Source organism: Tamandua tetradactyla, chromosome 14 (assembly GCF_023851605.1).
Source record: "Tamandua tetradactyla isolate mTamTet1 chromosome 14, mTamTet1.pri, whole genome shotgun sequence".
In the NCBI taxonomy this organism is placed as follows: domain Eukaryota; kingdom Metazoa; phylum Chordata; class Mammalia; order Pilosa; family Myrmecophagidae; genus Tamandua; species Tamandua tetradactyla.
In genome coordinates, this window is record NC_135340.1 from 3,998,221 (window position 1) to 4,020,953 (window position 22,733).

General features: G+C 36.2%; 1 long non-coding RNA gene across 1 annotated transcript; it reads left to right on the top strand.

The window, feature by feature from the left end:
• The first annotated feature begins 237 nt into the window (after nt 1–237).
• Nucleotides 238–22,260, top strand: LOC143654781 (uncharacterized). Its single transcript, XR_013161945.1, has 3 exons — nt 238–299; nt 21,907–21,973; nt 22,219–22,260. It is a non-coding gene; the product is annotated as an uncharacterized LOC143654781 (long non-coding RNA).
• The last annotated feature ends 473 nt before the right edge of the window (nt 22,261–22,733 follow it).

Sequence of the window (22,733 nt, forward strand, 5' to 3'; positions counted from 1 at the left end):
AACTTGTGTTGCACTTTGTTTTACGTCTCTCTTTCACCTTTACTTTGTGGCTGTACCTCAGAATCAATGAACCCTGGATGGGTGGGCCCAGGGAAACAGAGCCAAACCTGAGTGCTGGTACCACGCAGAGGGAGCTGACTGAAACTGAGGAACATGTCAACTTTACGTGGATTCGCATGGTTCTCATTGTAGAATGAGTCCAAGCTGAAGAGTTCTGCTGTTTTATCCAGGGGTACACTGGTATTTGCTGCTTAAAGGGCATTATACTTCTTTGAATACTGAAGGAAGCTTTACCTGTGGTGAGTATCCAACATGCATTTTCAGTTATTTTAGTGAGCTTCTTTTCAGACCTTTCTAAAAAAGATGGATGCATCCATTTCTCATTAAATATGTGAAATAAGTTGAACAGAGGTATTTGTCATTTTAATAAAAATCTTAATAGATTTTCCAGTATACCAGACCTGTTAAGCATTTACCAGGCTATGTTCAACAGATTTAAGTGATGGTGATAATTAAATTATTTGGTCAAAATGTTTTGTAAATACTGCACTACCATTTGTATATTTCCAATGCACATAGACATAGTAGAGTCCTGTGGCAAAGAAGTTGAGTTTTCAGAAATATTTGATTTGGGAGAACTTTTGTTTTCTTCTGCAAACCTATCAATATCTCTCAGAACACTAATGCTTTAAGGAATACATTTTGGGAAGCTTGGTATGGGATAATATCAACCTACTGGCTACATACTGTCAATTCTCTTTCTTTATTTTAGTGTTCATCTTTATCCTCTATTACTTGGTTTTAAGACACTGTTGAAGTATTATTTTTTAAACGCATGGAATGCCTAAATGCCTCTCACTTATTAAAAATTCCTAAGGAGCTTTATACTAATGTGTAGATACAAATTCTGTGGTCTGAATTTTTGATTCTCCCATTGTGACAACTGTCTTAGTTTCCTTTTACCTCTGTAACAAGTTGGCACAAACAGTGGCTTAAACAATACAATTTATCGTTGTGCAGTTCTGGAGGTCAGAAGCCAGACTCAAGTCTCCATGGGCTAAAATCAAGATTTCAACAGAGCTGCTTTCCTTTCTAGAGGACATTACTTGCATTGTCACATCTCCTTTTATGACCTTCTCTTCAACATTTAAGGACACTTGTGATCACATTCAGATGTTGACATTTCTGGGGTCCATCGTCTTACTGACTTCCTTAGTCGCTTAAAATATATCAAGTCACTAATCTTAGTATCTGAAAACAAATGAGTAATAACCGTATAGAAGTATTGAGCTGATACTTTGGTCACAAAATTCTTACCCTAAGTCATTCCTGATTTTTAGATCTTGAGCATTTCCTGGGTGTCCACTCGTCCTAGTATTCTGGAATTCAGTCTCTTAGTAGAGGAAAGAAAGATGGTGTTACTTTATATTTGCAAAGAGTAAAGTTGTTCTAGTTATTTTGGAGAAAAACTATTGGAGTGTGGGCTCTGTGATCATTGGCTAAATCATTTAAACACGCTTTTAATCTAGACACCTTCTATTATTTTGCAACTATATCAAAGCTTATCATTATATGCATTATAAAAGGTTAACTCTAAACATGTTGATTCAGATATTACGCAGAAAATACATCTTAATAACTAACCTATTGTAGTAACAAGTTATTGCTGTTTATTTTCAAATCATCATAACCTTGATTTTGTTTTAATTTGTCATTTGTCACTGGACCAAGAAATGTATAATACTTTAATGTACAGTCTATTTCATGTGCACTTTAGTTTTAGAACACACCAAGAAAATTTAATTCCGTTTCCTATTTAAAATGCATAACTTTCTAAAAGTGTACCACAGAGACCATAAAGTATATTTTCTCTCTAAGACCAAAATGATGACCTAGTGTGGATAATCTTTCTGAAGCTTCAGGCTTGGAGGGAAGAGCCTTGGAGGCAGTAAAACCCAAGGTGATTGGAGAGTGAGAGCAGCGGAGTGATGAGGCCACATCTACTGCTGACCGCTGTGTTCCTCACCATACGTCAGTCAGGTTACAATGTCAGCCTTCCAGAAACAGCTCTCTAAGGTTTCCCACTTGCCACCAGCCTTCTCTGCTTATAAATCCCGGGAAAACAAGTCTCTTGTGTGATTTACTTTGAAATAGTTATCGAGTGCTATTACTACGGTTGAATGTTTACATAAAAGAACCAGCAGCAGGAAATATTTGGATTGAAATTCTGATATTTAAGAATAGAAATTTTTGGTTAACAATGATGTGGGATTTAATGGGACGATGTAGGGGTTAGAGCATCTAAATTTTTATGTACGGGTTATAGCTTTTATAGAAATAATTTAGCTGTCAATTGGTCTATGTCAGTGGGTGAGTCACTTAATCATTTTGCATTCCTTTCTTCCTCTAAAACATGAAGCTTATCACTAAGGTCTTTGCTTGTCCTTGTTCCAGAGCCCTAATTATGAGAAATTTCTCTGTTCCCTAAGAAACATCTGTCTGCCTTTACTAGATAAGGTGTTTGGAGAATAGAGTGCTTTGTATTTCAATCTAATCATCCCTATATGCTACTCATATGTCCCTGGTTAGTATAAAAACATTTTCAGTACAGAGGCCATTTCTTATACTTCCTTTGTATTCACTATAGCAATAAAAACGAATTACAGAAAACAGATATTTAATACTCATTAAACTAATTCTGGAGGTCTTTTATGCACGACTGTGTTTTATATTTAAGAGACATTTGAAGATATGATTTTATATTTAAACTTGTAACTTTTAATTTTCTACATAGCATGTTTCCCAGAGACCTAGAAAAATTCATAATTTTAGTTATCTACAGAAAGGCAATTTGTTTTTAAAAAACTTCAAATGCCCCTGGTGATTAATAGGGATCAGAAATTCTACCACTGTGTTTGATTACTTGTCTTTTACTATATGTATTATGAGACGCCAGGATCATTTCAGCTGTGAGGACACACTGATGGGCCTGGAAATGTGGCCCAGAAGCAGAGAGAAATGCAAGAGATGTGCACTGTGCACCCTGGAAGGTCAGTGACGGCTGCAGCAGGGACAGAGAGGGCTGAGAGAAGAAAAGAAAGAATTCTCATGCAGTAGCAAAGGAGTTGCAAGTAACCAGGCCATATTTATGATTTGCATTAGGATGAACATACAGGTGGAAAGTGGGGGTGCCTGAGTCACCCTGTTAGAAAATGAGCTGATTAAGGAAAACTCTTATTGTACTTGGTATTTCAGGCAGTGCCAATTCCACCCGAGAGCAGCAGCCTTAATGGGTTGCTGTTTTATTTAATGAACAAATACATGCAGGAAAAATGGGAAATAATGTGTGAATTATAAATATCTTGAGGCAATATGAGTCTAAAAATGAATAAAACTTAATGGCCGAAGGGAAGAAAACCCATCAGTGCTGATTTTCCTTGGTAGGAGAAGCATGGTGCCCAGCGTACATCTATATAACTCTTGAATAAGCCTGGAAATGTAATCTGGATGAAAAAGACAGCTGCACTGACAATTTTTGCCCTTTTAAGTGGCATTAAGAGAACAGAGAAAAATGCTAAATGCAGATATGCCCATTTCATCCGGAGGTGCCACAGGTTAATTTGAAAAGAATTAAAAATCCAGATTGCAGCCCAAATTGAGGAAGGCATCTTCAGATTCCAGCCCTGTTTAGTTGAAAAGCCAGTAATGGGAGAAAATCTTCAGATGAAATGAGAATTGCTCTTGAAATAGTTCAAAGAAAACAAACCGTCAAAACAACACCCACATGCATGATGCAAATTTTTGAAAGGTCAAGGATTTTCAAGAAGAAAGATGATACAGTAAAATGGCCTGTATTTTGAAAATCGCCCTTCTCACCTCATTGCTAACAGCCACAGAATGTTGCATACATTTCTTCCACATTTTCTGAACTTAAAGGGACAAAAGAAGTGACAGCTTCAAATTACTTCCCAGTTAGCAATGAAAAATGAAACTTCTAAATATGTGTGTGTGCTTTTTTTTTTTTGTATACTTACTAAATAAGCCATCATACTATTTTCTAGTTGCATTTTATACATGGATTTATGTGGGCTTCTCACTCTATTTTTAAATAAAGCACATACTGATTTCAAACAAGAATGCTGTTAATAGGTCATATTAAGAAAAAACAAGCATTAAAAGAGAAAATAAAAAGTTACATTAACATGAATTAAAACCATGGATTATGTATTATTTTCTTTATGCTTTTTTTTTCTTTGCAAGGCTAGGCACTGGGATTCGAACCGGGTCTCCCGCATGGGAGGCGAGAATTCTGCCGCTAACCACCATCACACAGCCCCCTTATGCATTTTTTAATTCATTGTTTTCGGTATGAGTTTTTTAATGTTATCGTTAGCATAAATGCTAACTTTTAGGGGTCAATCTTTTTTACATAGGAAGTTAAAAATAAGGGTTCATTTACACTTATTCTAAGGTTGCTAGGTTATCATTTTCTATCATATGTATATTTTTTGAAAGAAAACTAGCTTATAATTTTTTCTCAGCATTTATTTTAAGACATACAATTTTAAAGTATTTGACTAAATACTCTCATAAGTTCAATACTCTGCAATAAATATTTAATAATCTAGAATTTATTAAGGTTTTATTTTATTTTTTTCTGATGCTCAAGATAGAAAAAATTCTAAAATTTTTCACCAATTATACAGAAAGTAAAATGTTAGCAAGTATAGACCTAAAAAAACAGTTTTTTGCAAGTCACTTTCAATGACTGCAGGATAACACTTCATGTAAACTAGGTCATAGTCTATTCTCTCCACAAATTTTGAATGTTTGAGTGAAATAATAAGTTACTTCTATCTTTAAAATAGAATTTAAAAATTTTAGAAAAATAGATCCATTTTCAAAGAACGCACACATGTGCATTCAAACTCACTTATTTACTGTATTAGTTTGGACACCCGGTTATATTTAGTGGGCTTAATCATGAAGTTGAATAATGAAAACTTGCTGATCTTAAGAACTATTATACGAATGTTTTATAAAAAGTAAGGTTGTACATATACAATTTTTTTCAATATTTGTCATCCCCACATTCATAAGTATAGTTTATAGATTATAAAATATGACTATTATGACAGAAAATTATCATAATAATGCACTAATATTGAAGTAACAAGCATCCTACTCAGCTAAATAAGCCGGGCTGAAGGACATTTCAAGAAACAGTCAATTGGAGAATGCGATGGTTAATTTCCTGTGTCAACTTGGCTAGGATGTGATGCCTGGTTATCTGGTCTTGCCATCACCTGCTTGTTCCGGTGAGGGTATTTCAGGATGGAATTTGCTTCCATGATTGACAAAGGAGGATGCCTTTAGCAGTGTGGTGAGTCTCCACATCCAATCAGCTGAAGGTCTTAAAAACCAGAATTGGGGATGTCAGAGGTCAGAGAAGGACTTGGGACTCAACCCCAGCATTGGCTCTGGCTCGAATTTCCAGCCAGCCAACTCCGGCTGGGGAATTTGGACTAAGGACTTCAGCATGACCTTTATGGGACTATCCAGCTTGTGGCCTGCTCTAATGGAGTTCGGCTTGTGCATGGGATGAGGCAGCGTATCTTTCTATAGTATTTGCCCTTTTGGTTCTGTTTCTCTGGAGAACCCTGATTGATTTAGAGGATAATCTGATTACTACAGTAAAGAACCTAGTTCCACCAAAGCCCTGCTTTCCTGTGACCTCTTTCACTTTGCTGCCGTTTTTGCTTCCTGTGCTATTTCATGTCATTTTCAAAAATAAAAAATGCCACCTATCCTAAAAGAGTAGCTGCTAAACAAATTGTCACAGGCTAACCTTTGGGATTAACTGACTTGCAGATGCTATGGAATTATTAGTCCTATGAGGAACTTGAATAAAGAAATTGACTCTGAGCTCTGCACTAATACATTTGTCATATCACAGTCCCTTAAGGGAAGACTAGACTCTCCATTAGATTGTCAGTTAAAATTACCAGGAACATTTTATATGATTTCTCTGTCATCTTCAATTTTTCTTAGACTCAAGTAACTTGAAAGTAGGGCAAAAATGAGAGTGAGATAAAGCAAACGCACTGTTAGAATCCAAGGAGAAGGAATAAATGAAAAGTCTGAAGCAGATAAAGATGAAGTTTCCAATTTTGGAATTCTTGCAGTTACTTACAGTTGAATCAGTATGTTGAGAATTATGGCCAGATAACTAGAAATGATTTTTTTAATTTGTATATCCCTTTTTACACCGACTTTGCTCCATAATAAGTGTGCTAAAATTGATTGTTTATAAATGGACTCATGTTTCACCATTGGCTTCATTTGAATTTCTAAATCCTTTACACTATTTTTGTCAATAACACTGATTGAATTCATTTTTCCTTAACCTTTAATTCTGAAAATTTTATTTCTCCCAACTTTCTGACAAGTATCCAGTGATTTGCAAGCAAACACTTCATTGCACAGCTTGCTGTAGAAAGGAATCTTTTTTTGTAAAGCACTAAGTGAATATTAAATTCCTAAATTTATTTTGTTATTTTGAAATTATGCATGTATGGTTCTCTGTGGCAAGAATATGTTCTCCTAAATGAGCACTAGAGATCAATGAAAATTCTTTCTTATGACTTCTGGAGTATTTCCTGAAAAATATAAAGAAGCTTTAGTGCATAAATATAAAAGGTCAGCAACTGTTATGAAGGTGTGAAACAATTCATTAGAATATATAAAAGGTTGTATTAGCAACAAGGGTGTGCTCTCAATACTAACTCAAAAATAATGGCTATGATTAGTTCTAATTTTGCCTTCTGGTATTATTATCTGAGTAAAAGCTCTGTAAATCCAATGTACTACCATTATTTAAACTAGTAAAATGTACAAATACACCCTAGGGTTTGTACATTATTAACCATGTGGTGTGATTACAAGCTTTCATTTAGCAAAACTTTTCATTTTTAAGGTAATTTAGATGATTGCAAGTTACCATACTAGATAATCATTAATTTACTGAAAATCTGTATTTGTTTCCTATTGCTGTTGTAACAAGTTACCACAGACATGGTGGCTTAAAGCAACACAAATGTACTATCTGACAGTTCTAAAGGTCAGAAATCTAAAATGTTTCTTATGGGCTAAAATCAAGGTGTTGGCAAAGCTGTGTTTCTTTTCGAGGCTCTAGGTGAGAATCCATTTCCTTGCTTTTTTTAGCTTCTAACGGCATCTTCATTCCTTGGATTTTGGCCTCTTTCTTCAATTTCAAGCATGACTCCAATCTCTGTTCTTGTCACATTTCCTCTTCGATTCCTGCTCTCTTGCCCTCCCGTTATAGCATTGATTGCCTACTGCTTGTTAAACCTTAGGGTAAGCACTGCATATTTAATGTTGATGCGGAAGACATAGTTCATTTATCGGATCCTGATTGTGGTTGAAGAGCCAGATGAAAAGTCCTGGTGTGAGAACATTTATCACTTGCAGTTAGATGTTATCTTCTCAACATTATCTAAACATGTGAACCCATCCTCCTGAGTTTTGATGAAGATATTTTAAAACGTACTTTATCTTTGTAACTCGTGGTTTAAATAGTCTCTTTGGATGAGTAGTTCTCTTTTGAGTAAATGTATATTCTTTCTAATTTCCTCTCCTCCGTTTCTTCCTAAGAAGGCAACGGGGATGGTGGATGGGGCTTCACAAGCTCCCACAAGTGGGAGAGGGAGTGCTGGGTTCAGGTGACGCCCTCTGCCTCCTCAGTAGTCATCAGTGAGAACTGATCCTACATCCATTGAATTAATTTTATAAAAAAATGAGGCTGCTGAATTTAATTTTGGTTCCCTAGAGAGTTTCAAAGCTGACTCAGACAATGGTTGTTGGCTCTGGAAAATGCTACATATACTGCAGACTCATGCCCAGATGTGCTACATCTGGACCCCATTGGTAGTCCATCTTGCAGATGTTTGTATCAGTATTACGTCTCCATAATGACTCTAAAAGTAATGTCCACATCCTACATTATCTCTGGGCATAGGATAACTTTTTGGTCTTTCTTCAAGAGATTTGAAAGGTGAGGGAGTCTTCATCCCTCACTATCTCCCACTTTTTCTTTTTCCTTTCTGCCTTACCATTACATGGTCATAATGTGCTGGAGTTGACATAAGACCATCTAGTTTGACAGTCTTTTCTTGCCCCAAAACTTCATTGGGAAAGTAAGCAAAAACTCTCTACGTTTACCTTTTCTTCATCCTATTGTACACTTTCATCCTTACTGTGCAGTTTTCCCCTGTAGAAGGTAATCTTAACACGCTTCTTATGCCTTCCTTTCTCCATGCCTTCACCTCCTCCCATTCCAGGTTAGATGAATCTTCTTTGGCTAATGATAAAACCTGTTGCCAAGTCCACGAAGGACAGCTCCTGATGAGTTGTGAGGGGTGAAAGAAAAAATTTGGAGTCCTTTCCTTCGACTACTTCAAAAGCTATTTTTTTCCATAATGATTTTTTTAAATCATGTTTGATAGGAAAGATGAAATGTGACTGCTATGTTCTTAATAGCATCAGCGTTCTCTCTGATTGCCACACGTTGATTTGATGAGTGAAAAACTGCAGACTGAAAAGGCTGACAGGACTTGAAAATATTTTGGGACTATCTCAGAATACCCCTGATTGTTATATTATACAAGATTTTAGCAAATTGTTATGAGTTAATAAAGGGAGGATATAGGCAATCATAAAAGATTACTTATTTTAGGTTGGGTAATCAAATAACATCCCTCTGAAGAAGTGATATTGAGCTGGAACTGAAGAGAGCTGGCATTTAAGCATGAGGGAATGTGCATTTTTCTCAGAAAGAAGAGCATGTACGAGTCTTGAGGCAACAAATAGCACAGCAAGAGTAAAACAAACAGAATAAAAATTAACATGGCAAGACTGTAATGAGTGGGTGAGAGGGAGTATAAATAACCCCAAACCAGGTGATGAAAACCTTGTCAGCCATGGTAAGACAAGCTGATTAGATTCTATTCATCTTTCTAATTTTTGTTATGTTTTTTTTTTGTGTTATAAAAGCTGTAGGTTCTATGTCTCAAGCTGCTTGGAGGGCGCCTTCTGGGAGGAGGTTCACCCCTGAGAATAGTTCCACAGCCCAGACAAGGGCCAGGGGCCCACATACAGGGTATAGGCCAGCTCCAAAGTAACCTGGGGAGGAGATCAGGAAAGGCACCAAGAGGTTTCCTGGTCTGCCCAGCAAATGCAGCCCATTAACTAACTGCCCCCTGCAACCCAGAGGAAGCCTAGCACCTTAAGTCTCCAGCACCACTGCCCCGGGGCAGGATGAAGCAATGGCTCCTGCCTCCTCCTGGTTGGGCAGAAGTAATGGTCACCCTCTGAGCCAGGCTCCTAGAGGTCCAACCAGAACCTCTGATCAGTGATCAGGATTGCCCAGCCCTGTTTTTGGAGAAGAGGATTGAGATGTCCCTTTCGTCACCAGCTGGGTAGACAGCAGTGGGACCTGTGACGTGTGTGTGAAATGGACACCAGTAGTGAGTTCCATAGAGTGCGACCACTGTTCTTCACTGGAACTTGCCAGCCTCTTCCTCCTACTCTTCCCTGGTTGCTGTGCCATGTGCTTCTGGCCTCCAGAGTTTCAAAATAGTTGTTTGTGTCACACAGTTCCTGCCTATCTAACAGTTGCTCTGCTGGAAGGACTGAGTCCTGGAGCTCCCTACTCTGCCGTCTTCCCACAATTATGGCTTAGATTTTAGCTATAACATGAAGCTACCTGAGAACATTAGGCTGGGTGATGACACATTCCTCTTTGTGTTTCAACAAAGCCATTGTTGCTACTAGCTAGAGTAGCTCAGTCCAGTAGAAATATATTGGAAGCCACAAATGAGAAGCACATGTACTTTAAAATTTTCCATAGCTGTGTTAAGAAAGTAAAAATAAGCAGGCGAAATTAATTGTAACAATATATTTTAGCACAATTTATCAAAATTCTTATCACTTCAATGCTTAATAATAGAAAAATATAAATGATATATTTCAAATATTATTTTCATACAAATTCTTCAAAATCCTGTGTTTATTTTATGAAGACTAGCCATGTTTTAAGTGCTCTATAGCATCCTTTGTCCATAGGCTAGAATACCAGGACGCGCAGATGTAGAAAGGAAATTGGTAAAAATGAGAGACCAGAAACAATGGTGATTACCATCATTTAGGTAAAAATGGCTGTGGACAGACAAGGCGGTGTCAGCAGAAGTGAGGGTAGAATGCGAACACCTGCCGGTCGAACCTGTGGGACTTAGAGACAGTAGACAGCAAGGAGGACACACGGATTTAGTTTAGATAATTACCTGGTGGGTTGTATTGTTTACTAAGAGAGAGAAGGCTTGAGTTGAGTAGAACAATTTTTTTGATCAGTGTAGAATTTATTGAACATTTATTATGTGTTCTTCATTATTTCATAGATTTTATTTCTTTTTTTCTTTTTTTTTTGTATGCTGTGTGGCTGGGTCACATTTCATTCTTTTTCCATGTAAGTATCCCATTATTGCAGCAACATTTGTTGAAATTTTGTTGTTTTTTTTTTGTTGTTGTTGTTGGTTTGTTGGTTTGGGGAGTGCATGAGTTGGGAATCGAACCTGGGTCTCCCACATGGCAGGGGAGAATTCTAGCACTGAACTACCCTTGCACCCCTGTTCTATAGGGTTTTTAAAAAGTTGTACGTAAATGCATTTTTTCTGAGGTGTATCCACACGTTATAGAAACTATCCGAAGTATACAATCACTTGGTTCACAGTATCATCAAGTGTTGTGCATACAGCCCTATGATAGAATTTAGAACATTTTCATTACCCCAGAAAATAAATAAAAATAAAAATCTTAATCCTCCCATACTCTTATCACCCTATAATAGTGACCCACAGTGTTAATGCAGTACATTTGTGACTGTTGATGAAAGAGTTTTGTGATAGGTACATTTTCTCCATATACCCCTGTATTATTAACTCTTCATAATAGTGTTTTACATCTGCTCTAGTTCGTGAAAGAACTTGAGTATATTTGTACAGTTAATCATGGATATCATTCGCTGCAAGGTTTGCTGTGTTCTACATTCCCATTTTTTAACCTCCAATTTCTCTTCTGGTGACACACATGGCTCTGCACTTCTGCTTTCCACCACACTCACACTAGTCAGCACTGTTTCATTTTCTCACAATAACACTACCGTCACCTCTGTCCATTCCCAAAGGTTTGCTTTCAACCTGCAAACATTCTGCACTTATGAAGCAACTGCCCCCCCATTCTTTAGCCTGATTCTATATCCGGTCAACTATAATCTCTATTTTAAGTCTATGGGCTCGCACATTATGATTATTTAATATTAGTGAGATCATAAAATATTTGTCTTTTGTGTCTGACTTATAATGTCCTGAAGGTTCATTCAAGTCGTTGCATGCTTCAGAACTTGACTCCTTCTTACTGCTGGATAATATTCCATCACACATTGCTCATCCATTCATTGGTTGATGGACATCTGGGCTGCCTTCCTCTTTTGGTAATTGTGAACAATGCCGCTGTGAGCATCAGTGTGCAAAAGTCTGTTTGTGCCGTTGCTTGGAGTTCTTCCTGGTATTTCCTGAGTAGTGGGACTGCTGGGTTATAAACAGCTCTGTACTTAGCTTCCTGAGGAACTGCCAAATTGCCCTGTACAGCAGCTGTGCCATTTTACCTTCTCACCAGCAGTGAGTAAGTGTTTCCATTTCTCCATATCCTCTCCAACACTTGTGGTTGCCTGTTTGTTTAAGGGCAGCCATTCTCGTAGGCATATGTCTTCGTGGTTTTGATTTTCATTTCCCTAGTAACTAGTGAAGCTGAGCATCTTCTCATGTGCCTCTTAGTCATAGGTATTCCCTCTTTGGAGAAATGTCTAATTATGTATTTTGTACATTTTTAAATTTAGTTGTTTGTCTTTTTATTGTTGAGTTGTATGATTTCTTAATGTATAACAGATGTCAAACCCTTATCGGCTATGTCATTTCCAAATATTTTCTCTCATTGAGTCGGTTGCCTTTTCACGTGTTTGACAAAGTCCTTTAAAGCACTGAAGTATTTGATTTTGAGGTATCCCCATTTATCTATTTTTTTCTTTTATTACTTGCACTTTGATTGTAAAAGCTAAGAAACTAATGCCCATCACTAGCTATTGATGATATTTCCATACATTTTCTTTTAGAAATTTCATGGTACTTGTTCTTATATTTAGGTCTTTGATCCATATTTAGTTAATTTTCAAATAAGGTGTGAAGTAGGGGTTTTCTTTCATTATTTTGTTTATGGATATACAATTTTCACAACACCATTTATTGAAAAGAACTTTCTGTCCCAGTTGAGTGGACTTGGAAGCCTTATCAAAAATCAATTGTCCATAGATCTGATGGTCTATTTCTGAGCTCTCAATTCCATTCCATTAATCAGTATGTATATCTTTGTGCCAATGCCATGCTGTTTTGACCACAGTGGCTTTATAATATGCTTTAAAGTCAGGAAGTGTGGTACCTCCACTTCATTCTACTTTTTCAAGGTGCTTTTGGTTATTCATGGCTCCTCACCCTTTCAAATAAAGTAAATAATTAGCATCTCCATTTCTGCAAAGTGGACTGTTGTAATTTCAATTGGCATTGCGTTGAATCTGCAGATCAGTTTGGTGTAACTGGCAGTTTAACAACATTTAGTTTTCCATGAACACAGAATGTCTTTGCATTTATTCAGGTCTTTGATTTATTTTAGCAACCCTTTTTAACCTTAATTCCTTCTATAGGTCCCTGTGGACTTGGGTCCCTATGTCTGGATATAGGAGGGGATCTGTCTTACTGCTGTGAGAGATTTTATAGGCTGTGTCCCCAGTGGCAGGTAGCAGAGGTCCAAGCTGCCACCTCTGGGCCCATCCTGAGCTTTGTGAGACCGAACGAGGGGGAAGGGAGAGGACCCGCTGGTCAAGGACAGCAGTTTCCTACCTGAACATTTTCTCTTTCTTTGATTCACCATTTGTGGGATCTTTCTCTAGCCTATACCTTCTTCCAGAGTTCTGAACAAGTGAGAATTGCCTTTTTATTTGATGACTCGCTGGGGAGAGGTTTTCAGTAGCTGTTGATGTTGCTGTGCTGATGATGTCACTCTCCAAAGAACCATTTCTGAGGGAAGGGTAAAGAAATGAAAGAGGACTAACTACTTTAACTTTGGAAAATAAGTGACTGGAAGCAATTTAGAATAATCTTCAAAGTTCTATATTTCAAAACAATATTTCACTCATTGTTTTTACCCTTTTCTTCATTCACAAATCACCAAAATGAAACAGGGAAAGTAAAAAATGAAATTTTAAAATCCAACTTTTTTTCTTTTTTTTTTTTTTCCGTAAAATCCATCTTTGACAAAACTGGAAGATACCTGACAGCCCCATCTAAAGCTAGCAAACATTAAACGAGGATGTAGAATGATTTAGAGCGGAAACCTAGGGCTAGAGGAATACCTGAGATTGCTCAGGAAATCAATACAATTGGTGCCTTCCAGAATTGTGCAATAAAAGTTTGCATAACCATATTTAATAATTATGACTTGTTTGAACACACTTCTCCTAAGTGAGTGACACACACTGAAATGCAAAACCAATGATGACTTGTTTGCTATATTTGGAATGGGGTGTGCAGTTTGTGTTGGGAACTTCCTTGGCCCCAGTTTGGTTTCAATGAGAAGCAGTGGAGACAAGATGAATGAGCAGTTACAAAACCAAGCCATGCATACAGGAAGCGTCTGCTGATGAGGCAGAGGTGAGCATCAAGAGCTTTCCAGTGACATTGCTTTTGATCAACTGGATGGAATTCAGACCAACAATCCTATGTCTTAAAGAAATTTCTATCAACCAAAAGAATGTCTTTGCATGTTTCCCTTAATCATAATACAATAAGAAAGCAAACAAACAAAAACTTCTGAAGAGTCAGAATAAGATCATACAAGACAAATAAGAAACTAAAAAATAAGGGCATATTAATTCCACTCATTAGTAAAATCTATCCAAAAGGTTCAATAACTTTTACCAAATATATTTTGATTAAATCCCCAAATTTCAAAAGCCCAAGAGGTCAAGAAGAAGATACAGGGGTTCAGAGAAAATGCAGAGGGACAACAAAAAGTCAAGCAACATATGAGCAGAGCTCAGAAGAGAAATGGGAGGCAGAAGCGATACTAGCATATTCACAGAAGCCAGATCGGAATCACCACTACAAAGCAGAAAGGTATTGCAGAAAGCATAAGAACGACAAGGTGGTCAGGATTGAGAAAAGTAAGCAAATGAAGTAGAATTGAAATGAAGGAAAAACATGTGGACACAATATAAAGGAGGTCAAACACATGTAATTAGTGTCCTTGAAGAAGAAATTAAATATAATGGAATGAAAAATATATTAAAATATTTTGAAAAATTGTAGAAATATATTGAAGGGACAAAATACATCTCAGGCAAATTAGATGTAATTCTTAACAAGGTAGAGCTTACTAAAGTTACCAAATTTCAAAGATTAAGGAAGAATGTATTTTTGTTAGCAAAGCAAAAAGATTGTTGAATATGAGTGTAAAAGCACCTGTTTTACCTCATAGTTCTCTAGCACAATATTTCAGGCTAGAAGAATTTGAACAATGTTAATTAAGTCTTGAAGGAAAATTGTATATTCAACTGAAAGGACTTTCAAGGGCAAAGGCATAAAACAAATATGTTTTAAAGATGTGGAGACTCATGAACTTTAGTTTCTTATATCCCTGTAAAAAACAATAGAACAAATTTCATCCTGGAAAATGTTAATAGAGAACCTATGTTCAAAGGACTAACAATGAACATGATATTCATTTGCTTGTAGGACTGCAATATAATTAAATGTGGGGGTTAGGTTTCCAAAGTCAAATATAAATGTTACAAATCCTGATAATGTAGAAATGATTATATATAACAAAACTTGCACAAAAAATAGCTAAGGAATGTGGGAGATATTGAAGTACGTTGATTTGCTCATCTTTTATTCTCAGTGGTCAAAAGAATTGATTAAAATATGAAGAAAAAATGGGATTATAAAGATAGTTAAAGTGTTAAAAAAAACACTAAGACAAACTATATAATCAACTAAAATTGGAAAGTAGATGTGTAGGAAGAAAGGAAAAAGAAATGCAGTTATGCTAATTTCATTATTACACATAGAAGGGAGTGTTTTAATTGAAATTATAGATATAGATATAATTGCTAGAACAATGTATAATCCTTCCAAATTATCAGAAGACATACATAGAAAGCAAAGCACGTGGTGAAATACTTATTAAATGAAAAAACCTATGGAAAAAATAATGACATAAAAGAAAATGAAGGAACTGAGAGTGAATGTATCTGCCATGTGACTGAAGCAGAAGCAGCAGTGATGCTTTTGGCCTGGCTGTAAAAGTCAAATTATGTCAATTCTACTGCATTTCTATTGGTCAACCCAGTTACAGAGGCCAGCCCAGAACCAAGGGGAGGGAATTAGATTTCTAAATGACAGATGTAGCAAAAATTTATAACTATTAAATCATAACATTATATAAGTGCAAATAATAATTAATTTATTAGCAATGTAGTCTATATTTATGTACATAAATTGGATTTCATGCAAAAACTGGACAACCTTGTTGCTTTTACTGAAAATGAAAGATAATGCACACATCTTTACTCTATCTTCAAAGATAATACCAGAAACGGACTGGCTTTTAAAAAGGAAATTTATTAAGTTATAGGTTGTGCCAGATTGAATCTATTATGTACCCCGGAAAAGTCATGTTATAATCCTGACCCAGTCTTGTGGGAACAGCCATTTCTTTTAATCCTGATTCAGCATTGTAGAGTGGAAGCATGATTAGATTATCTCTGCAGAGATGTGGCACACCCAATTGTGGATGTGATCTTTGATTAGAGGGAGATGTGACTCCACCCATTCAAGATGGATCTTGATTAGTTTACTGGAATCCTTTAAAAGAGAAACATGCTGGAAATGGAGACAGAACTGAGAGAGAGAGCAGAGGTAGACGCTTGGAGAACAGTTGCTTCAGAGAACAGAGACATGGATGATTGGAGATGCTTGGCACCTAGAAGACATTGTTATGTGTCTTCCCATGAGATGTGAAACAAGCCAGAATGTGGACAGAGCCAAAAGAAGCCAAGAGACAAAAGCAGCCCCAGAGAAGCAGAGTGAGGAACCCCCACAGGAACAGAGGCTGAGAGCAATGGACTATGAGCAAGGGACCAGTAGATGCCAGCCACATGCCTTCACAGCTGACAGAAGTATTCCAGATCCATTGGCCTTTCTTGAATTAAGGAATCTTTCCCTGGATGCCTTAGTTAAGATATTTTCATAGGCTCAGAACTGTAGACTTATAGCTTATTAATTTTCCTTTATACACGCTGTTCCCATTTCTGGTTTGTTGCATTCTGGTAGCTTAACAAACTAAAACACAAGTTTGCAGTTCTAAGGCCATAAGAATGTCCAAAGTAAGGCATTCAGAGAAAGATATCTTTATTCAAAAAGGACTGATATGTATCACATGGGAAGGCACATGTCTGGCATTTGCTGATTCTAATTCTTGTTTCCATTGCTTCCAGAGGCTGATGCCAGTGCTGTCCTCTCTAAACATCTGTGGGCCTTCACTTAGCTATTCCAGGACACAATTATGAGTTGTTGCTTGCTTAGCATCCCATGGGAATGCACATGGCACTGAATGCTGGGCTCTGCATCTCCAAATGTCTGTCTTTTAGCTCTGGGCTTTCTCCAAAATGTCTCTTCTTTTAAAAAACTCCATTAAACTAACCAAGACCCAGCTTAAATGGGCTGATTCACATCTTCATCTAATCAAAAGTTCCCACCCATAGTTGGGTGTGTCACATCTCCAGGAAAATAATCCAAAGTTTCCACTTCATAATCTTGATTCAAGTTTAAAAGAAACATGGCTGCCCTACAAGATTGAATCAGTATTAAAACATGGCTTTTCTGGAGCACATCATAGTTTCAAACTGGTACAATTAGGAATTGGATAATATTTTATATTAACCTTAGGGACTATTTTATACACATCAAAATGTCAAAAAATATTCACTCTGGTATGAACAGTTTAAATGACAAGGTTTATAGACAAAAAGATAAAAGGGAAAACGAAAAAAATCAGAGACCCATTGGTGATGCTGGGATTATGCCTCCTTTCTAATGACCTTGAAAATTAAACTTTTCACACTGGAGGCCTCTATTCATTGAATATTCATGTAACATTCTACAGTGCCTAAGGTATATGTGGCAGGTTTCTGATCTCAACTGGTTAAACAGCAATAGTAAAATGTAGAATAATGGCATAAAATATAATCTCAATTTTTCCTAACTCTTGGAAGATGAAAATTATAGTTTTCTCACTATACTGGTGACTGGCACTACCAACAAATATATCTTACCCAGTTCAATAAAAGTTACTGGGTAATACCTATTTAGTAAGGGGAACACAAATTAGTAGTTTTCAAAAATAATCTACTGCAATTTCCCCCATTATAAACTATTAAACATCTAAACATATTTCACAAGCATCTCAAATACATTATTTTTAAAATGTACAAGGCGGGCAATGGTGGCTCAGTGGCAGAGTTCTTGCCTGCCATGCCAGAGACCGGGGTTGGTTTGCCCATGCCTGCCTATGTAGAAAAAAAAAAAAAAGTATAGGTCTGCTACCATATCGCTGTTGTACACAGAGAGCAAAACAGGCTGTGAACAAATGACCAGTATTTTGCCTGGGTCTGTAACATTATAAAATCCTTGCACTGGCCATTTTTGAAAGCATACATTCAATTTTTCTCCCTCATAATTGGCTCCTGATTCACCTTTGATATTACATATACCTTAATTTTTTTTTAGTGTAAAATCCTCAGATGCTGACTAATGATGCCACCAAGTTATCATTTCCAACCCGAACTGGTGCTTTAATACACCAATTTGTGTCGGTTTGTTTTCAGCCCTATTAATGTCTGTTTTTAACATCCGCACAGGTATTTTAGAAGTTTTACTACCATCCTCAATATCCTAGCTCAATCATATATATTCTTATCAGGCGAAAGATCCTAAACTAAGAAAAACAGTCCATGCATTCTGCTCCTTCTCTCCCCAGTCTCTTCTCTGACAGCCCTTAGAGTGTGGTCAGTAGATGATTAGGAGTCTTTAGGAACCTTTTCAGGTTCTGCAAGTTCAAAGTCATTTAAATGGCAGTGTCAGTACATCCCTTCCTTTTACACTGTGCTGGTTTTTGCATTGGTGATGGAAAAGGAAAGGTGCCCAAACCGATGGTGCTGTGGGACAAGTCAAAGACAGTGGTTCCAGATTCTAATTATACCCTTCACTGCCGGGCACTTGCAGTAAAAACGAAAAAGAAAAAAAAAAACAAAGCCAGCTTAACTTAAGAATGTCTTTGTCAAGTAGGGAATAAAATGATCGTATTAAATTTCAACCCTTCAGTATATATATATTATTTAATATCATGGGTGGCTCTGTGTAGAGCACTCTTGCAGCATGCAAACTCAGACATTCTCCTTGGAGTAAATAATGTATGTAATGGTTTAGTCTGTGAGGGGAACTAGGCACTTTTTAAATGGGACGCCATTTTTACTTGAAAGAACAGCTGAGAAGCAAAATAAGACTATTCAGACGTCGATATTTATTTGGTGGACATTTTTCCAAAATGAACAAAGTGGGCCTTTTACTCCTGGTATATAATGTATTGTCTATGAGAAAATGTGATCTTTCAAGTGAAAATTAGGAGTTTGGATAACTTGTATCATCCACTGTAAGCTTCACAGCGTCTGAAAACTTAAATACTTTTCTGACAAATTATCAATGGTAATATTAATGGATGTAATTGTTTTGGTATTGTACAAAGAATGAATATTTTTCAAATGGCCAACATATAAACTTAAGAAACTATACATGAATAAAAAGATCCACTTAAAGGGCTGATACATTAATGGATTTAATATAGAAGATAAAAAAGTTCATTGGTAGGGGTTTCAGATTCTCAACTCCAACTAACTTTTAGGAAACTCCCACTTGTTGAGTATTAATGTAGGATTGAAGTACATCCCCACATTTTTAAAAGACTATTAAAATATTCTTCTGTATAATGCTGTGCTTTTCCCCTATCTGTTAACTGCAAGAACTTTTTACACCAGAAAGTTCCATGTGCCAGATACATGTCACACTCTGAAAACACAGAATTGAGTCAATTATATAATATCTCTGCTAACACTGAGCATACATAATCATTTATTGCTATGTCCCTAAAGTTAAGGTAGATATGCAGCAATTATTAATTTGATTTTTAAATAGTTTAATTCTCTGCCTATACATTCTCAGCTAATTTTGTTGATTTCTCTCTCACTGTTCTATGCCCTTCCTTTTCATAAGGTTGTTTCTGACATTTTATAGTATTTATCTTCTTTCTAAGCACTTGCTAACTTACATATAGTCCCCTGTCATCAATAGGTTTGTGATTTCTGAATATACAGTACTGTTTGGCCACTTTTGTATAATTTAAACTTGAATTTCTGATTATCTGCTTCAGTCTTTTACCTACAAATATTAACAGTTTTTCAAATAGGAAGCACCCTAACAAAAGCTTCAACAGATGAGTGATAAAATTGAATGTATTTTATATACACAATTGAGTATTATTCAGCTGTAAAAAGAAATGAAGGGCTCGTGCATCCTACAACATGAATGAACCTTGAGGACAACATGTTGAGTGAAATAAAGCCAGCTAGAAAAGGACAAATATTATATGAATTTGCATAAGTAGATAATGCAGATTTGTAGGGACAGAAAGAAGATGACAAGTTACCAGGGGTAGGGAGTGGTGTTGGGGAATTAACGCTTAATTAGTGTAGAGTTTGTTTGGGTGATGGAAAAGTTCTGGCCATGGATGATGGTGGTGGCAGCTCAATATTGTGAATACAACTATTAAAACTACACTTGAAAGTGGTTAAAATGGGAAATTTTATGTTGATACATTCTACCATAACAAAAATTGTAAAAACCTCAACAGGTAACAAAACACATCTAGTTCTTTAGCTCTATTCCTTCTTCATGTCAAAACCGTCACTTCTAGTAACAGATCCAAATGAGCAAATTCAGTTGTATCACTGGAGTATATAAGGGCCACATTTTTTCACATCCAAATTGAGTAAGAAAATCTGTTACATGTGCAGGTGTGGGTGTTACTTATTTTTAAATGAACTCTTCCCATAAAATCCAAGATTCATAACAGCATTTCAGAAACTCCAGTCAAGTATGTAATAATCAACAAGGTAGCCTCAGGGTTTGGAGATGTGAACACATTCAGAACAAAAGTGGTAAAAAAAAAGCAAAACACAAAACCTCATAAAAGGGGCAACTTAGCCATCTTCAGAAATACAGTAACTTAAGGAAGGATTTCTTGTTAAGTGCTATCATTGGAGACTTGGGAAATACTAAATCTAATTGAAGAGACCACAGTGTAGCCACAGAATAAGAAAAGATGGGGCTAAATCAATTGTTTTCTAATCTGATTGTCAGAAGTAATGATGTGGCATTAGCAGATAATATAAAAGTAAGTAGAAAAAAATATAAAAAGAAACAAAAAAGGTAGGTAGAAGAATCTGTACGTATTTAGAAACACAGTCCAAAGGAGAGAGAAAATGTATCTGACCAACACAGATATTTACTTCCCAAGGGAAATACATTTTTGTTGGGAGGCAATATAGTTTATTAGGCTCCTCTGTAGACAGGATGAAATATTACTTTAAGACAGTCCATTTTTCTTTGCTCTAATTCTATTCTTATTAAGAAAACCTGAGGCTATGTATTTAGGAGTTTGATACTGCATGAATTTCCATGAATAATGGACATGAGTATTCCCTTTTGGACATAATCGGACTAGCATTCTGGTGTATAAGGACTTTGGTCTTAATCAATTTATAGTAGTTAGCAGAATGCTTGACCTAAACTACACTCAGTACACATGAGTTGAGTGAATTAATAAGTGTAAAAAAACAAACAAAAAAACATATAACACTTTGTGATCCTTAATCTTGATGTGGATAGAATAAGTTGAAGGAAATTTTCTTTGGTAATTCTCTTTGATAGCCATTTTGCCATCTTTTCTCCAATGCACTTGGAAAGTTGAGTTATTAGATTGTTTAATCATGCATTATATCATTGGGTAGAACAGAATAAGTGAATTAGCAATCTGCATAGTATAATTATGACAAGAGAAAATTTTGACTGGGGAAATTAAATTATTAATGTAATGAACATTCAGTAGAAAGTAGGGATTGGCATTTCTTTGTCAGCTATCACTATTTGAGAATAGGATGTTCAGGGGTTTACTCAGGAATCAGCCGACATACTGACTCCTAAGAATGACTCAGACACTCACTGTACACAAGGACTTTCGAGATTCCACTCTGGAAAATATTTTCCACTTTGAGAAATCTTTAACATAATTAACCATGGAAAGCAAAAGATCCCCATGTGTTTCCTTAGTGGTAAGAAATATAATGGGATAATTGTAGGAGCCGTTTTTAATAAGATAAGAGGTAGATTGCTGATTAGTTTATTTTTCAAGGTTACATTTTCATATGAAGACATTTCTGCTGCATTTTGCCAATGTTGCAGTTTGCTCAAAATTCAACAGATTGTGTCTTCCAAAGGATCTAGTTATCAAAGTATATCACTCCTATTATTAAATATCCCTATTATGGTGAATCTATTCTAAATTAGTATACATTTATTGAAAGTTTTTTTTTCCCTCTTATCTTTGTAGTGATTGTCAGTAAGGACTACTATTATATTACAAGTTGATGGAAATCGTTTTCTGACTGTATTGCACGGTGAGTGTTAGGACGACTTTCAGATTCACTTTACCTGGGTGTCCAGGCTAATTAGAGTGAATGCTGCTTGCAGTGAATCCAAGGGGAGAAGAGAGGAAAAAATAGATAAAACATAGTTAAGTTGCATTTTCTAGCTGTGCATAATACTTTATTTCATCCTCCAACTTTTAACAAGTGCACAAAAGTGCAACTCCAAAAAGGGTTGGCAGCTACACCTTGATTAATTCTCACCCTTCATTTTCTAGAAGAATCATCTTACATTTTTGTGGACATCTGAAGCATTGAGCAGCATTTTTTAACCAAGTAAGCTTAAAATATCTCATCATTTTCTCAAGGGGGATTAGGTTAGAGCTGGCCAGAAGCCAAGAACTCTTTTCATTACCTGTCTTAATGTAAGACGATTTTTAAGTGTGATAGTTTAAGAGCCACCATATAATTGCTGAGAAGAAGAGATGATTGTTTCCCCCTAAATTATCCCTGTAGTTTCCTACTGGATTTATTGCTTATTTCGCTGGGTAGAATTGGATGCATTACACCTGTTTTCATTTTGAGGAATCAGATGGGAAGATTTTCCCTTTTTCCTGCTTAGAAAAGATGATAGAGATCAGTGCAGTGCAGAGTGCTGGGCTGGTTTCTAGAAGGCATAACTGTTAAAAATTAATATAGACATTTTAATTACGTTTGAGTGATTGGATGAATTGACAAACTCATTAAGACTCGTGCTTTAGTTTAAGTTGCCACAATGGAATATACCACAAAC